We start from the raw sequence: 3,799 nt of genomic DNA on the forward strand, positions 1-3,799 counted from the left end.
TATTATATAGTCATAGCTGTGAATTAATATTGCTATAAGTACCCTACAAGCTTTTGCCAGTTGTTCTCTTGTATACATGCATTAATCAGTATCTCATCACCAAATAATAATTTAATGAGTAATATGTAAGGTTACTGAAAACTTTGTTATTGTTTTAAGTTTATTATTATTCACGAAACTTGAAAAATAAAATACAGACAGTAGAACAAAAAATTACATATTTCTATAGCCTGTGATGTTCAAATCAACATTTTATTATCAGGTAAAATGTGCATATTAACCAACTGCAATTAGAAGCAGAGTTGTATTCTCATTTTTACTGCAGTGCCAATATTGATATTCAAGGAGTACTTCCCTAATAATTTCTTGAGCACTTTCCAAATAATTTCTTGACTATACTTATAACTATGTTAGTTACTTCCTTGTTGGGGGAGGGGAATTGGCCCTGATTTATCTTTCTATTTTTTTACTTCCTGTACCATAAAAAAAAAAAACTTTCTCATAAATCAAGAAATTCTAAGTTAAGTTCTCAAATCAAGTTTTTAGTCTGTTATTCAGGACCAACATTACTTCGAAGTAAGGAATGTTAGCATTCTAGATTCTTTACTTAGGAGATTCTCTCTGATCCATACCTGCAATTTACAACGAAGTCAACTCATACTCAAATCACATGCAGATGTAGGTGTGTGGTTGAGGAAGTAACAGAAAAAAGGTGTGGGGAGAAGCTATCCCACCTGGTGACTTGCTAGAGTATCTTGGCGTCTTTTAGTTGCCTTCACAGAGTGGTACCCCCTCATCTTCTTCCAATTCTAGAAGTTTTTGAGTAGATGTATAAGGCTGAGAATGTAGCTACTTCTTTCTCTCTTCCTATATCCTTCCTTCTCTCCTTTATTCTACGCCCACAACCACATCCCTCAACCCACCCCACACCCATCCGTATTCCTTATACATATAAAAATTCTTCTAGACAAGCTTTGAAGGAAGGGGGTGGGTTATTTATTAAGTTTCTACAAAGATTAAGTTAAGTCATGCTATAGCATAGTCTTAAGGCCCCACAGTCTTGGAGGGAAAGATGTATTCCATGTCAACAAGCTTCATATTTCTAGTGAGCGGTAACATTCAGAAAACTATAAAAATATTTAGTTCCAAGAGGTGCAAATATTTGAGTTGAAGAGTTAATGGAGCCATATGTTTCACTTGGAAAGCTCCTCCTGTAGTGTTTCATGTTCACTAATTTGAGTTTACCTGCAGCATAACACAAGCAAATGCAAAAATCTCAATAGAATTTAATAGGACTTTGGGTATTTGCCACCTTGAGGTACAACAACAAAAATATACACATATTATTTTACAGCTACCCTCCAATACACACATACACACCTGCCATCCTGACCTCATAAATGGCATCCATTAAATAAAAGTAATATTCGCCTCACTTTATTTCATCTGCTATTCATTACTCAAATAAAGCAGGAGCACATTTGCTATCAGAACAGTGGATTAAGGGACAATGTAGCATCTGATATCTTCTGATTTTTTTTTTTTGTCATCAAGTCATTCATGTAAAAGAAACATGAACAAGCTTGGAAATCAAGATTTATCAGCAACCACTGTAGATTTCATTGTAATTCATCAAGTTTGAATTTCCTGTATAGGTATCTTACAAAAGTAGCTCTAGGCCTTTTACCTAATGTTTAGCATTCACTTGATTCTTGTTTTCCTCTTGGAGGAAACTTGCTGTCACACAGGTCAATCATAGTTTGTACTATCCAACTATATAACCTTCTTCGTTGGTACATTTCCCTCCAGTCATCTGCTTTCCTTTAAAATGGAATTTATCTATATTTTCATCTAACTTCTGTGGTGAAAGGCCTCTTCAAGCTCCCTATGTCTGTGTTCAGGTACTGAGTAAATGTGTGCTGGATATATGTCTTACAAATCAATTTCTATTAATTTCCATTAAGACCAAATCTTTAAAATATTGAGGCAGTTAAAGCAATTAAGCAATGTTATTTGATAGCCATGTCTCAGTATCTTGGTTTTCAGATGATAAGATAAAATCTACCTATTTGGGCTATGGCCTTTGCAAGAACATAAAACCATCTGATATTCATTTTAACAGTGCATAAATCATGGCAACATACATAAATCAAAGTGGTGTTTTCAATTTCAGAATCCAAGAGCCAAGAGAGATAAGCAGATTTTAAAAGGCCCAACTAAATAAGTGAAACAGATGTCAGAGACATTACATTCAAAGTTTTTCCTCTGTAAGAATATTAATTTCTCCTATTGGTCATAAAACCCTAAGAAAGCAAAAAGCTACATGCCATACCTTGTCATATTAAGTGCCTCTATCATCTAGAATATAAGCACAAATAAGCAGAGCTAAAATGAAAAAAAAATAGGCTGAATGAGTGATCAGAAACGTTACATTTCAGTGTCTCATTACACAAAATATCCAAGAATATAGACCTACATAACGTGGATTTCTTTTGAGAACTATTTAATCAGATGTTTGGAAAACAACATATAAATACTACTTTTAAATTTGCTATATATGTTATAATACATCAAAGGTGTACTGGTATTCAACTTGAGATAACAATAATAGTACAGTTGGGCTTTTATATTTACAGGTTCTACATCTGCAGATTCAACCAATCACAGATGGAAAATAGTAGAAAAAATGTTATGTTGTTGTTGATGTGTGCTATGTACTTAAGGCCTATGATGGTTGCATCTGTACTGAATATGTATAGATTGTTTTCTTCTCATTATTCCCTAAACGATACAGTATAACATCTATTTACATAGCATTCACATTGTACTAGTTTTTGTAAGTCATCTGGAGGTGATTTAAAGTGTACAAGGAAATGCACATAAGGCTATAGGCAAATATGATGCCATTTTACATAAAAACTTGAGCACTCATGGATTTTTTTATCCACAGGGTGTCCTGGAACCAATCCCCCATGGTTACCACATGTTGAAAAAACACTGGAGAATAATTCAGTTGTGAGTTCTAATATTTACTCTTCCACTATATTAACCATGGTCCTCAGACCATGAGTTCTACATAGCACCTCTCTTCCATTTCGTTAGCTCTTAAATTAGGATAGTAATACCTCTGCTAGCGAATTAGAATGGATGTTGTGAGAATCAAATGAGATAAGTTCTTAACAATGTTTTGAGTTTAATATAAAATCCATTTTGTGCTTTACCAACGCAGTTGTATAGACTAGATCAATAATTCATTCATTTATTTAACAAAAAAAAATATATTTATCCTTTCTGTGTTGCAAGCACAATATATAATTTAAAATAATAATTTGGAGTTTTTTACAATCAATGTGGAAGGCAGGCATGCATACAAGTAATTGAGTTACTGTTCAATAATTTTAATGCCCCACACCTCTATGAGAGTATGGATGCAGGAACATTCATTTGTGCTTTGATGAAAGAGGAGGCATTTAAAAAGCTCTAGAAAGATAAGTAAGTGTCTGCTACACAGAAAAATTAGAGACACTTCAGGTACAGAAACAATATGAGCTAAAAGTGAAAGCTAAGAGTTAAAAATCTGTTGAAAAACTTTAAGAATTTCAGCCGATGGGACCTAGAGTGAATACTGAAAGTGTAGTTGGTTTGGGGAAAAGGATATAACTGGACATGTTGAACTTGGAGTGTCCATGGACCAGCCAGGTGGCTACATTACATGGTCTGCAGCTCAGGGGAAATCTGAGTGAAATAAAGGTTCCCAAGTCCTCAGTGTAGCTGCAATAGTTTGTAACATCAGAGGGTG

The sequence above is a fragment of the Pteropus vampyrus genome, unplaced genomic scaffold (assembly GCF_000151845.1).
Source record: "Pteropus vampyrus isolate Shadow unplaced genomic scaffold, Pvam_2.0 Scaffold101, whole genome shotgun sequence".
NCBI classification, from domain to species: domain Eukaryota; kingdom Metazoa; phylum Chordata; class Mammalia; order Chiroptera; family Pteropodidae; genus Pteropus; species Pteropus vampyrus.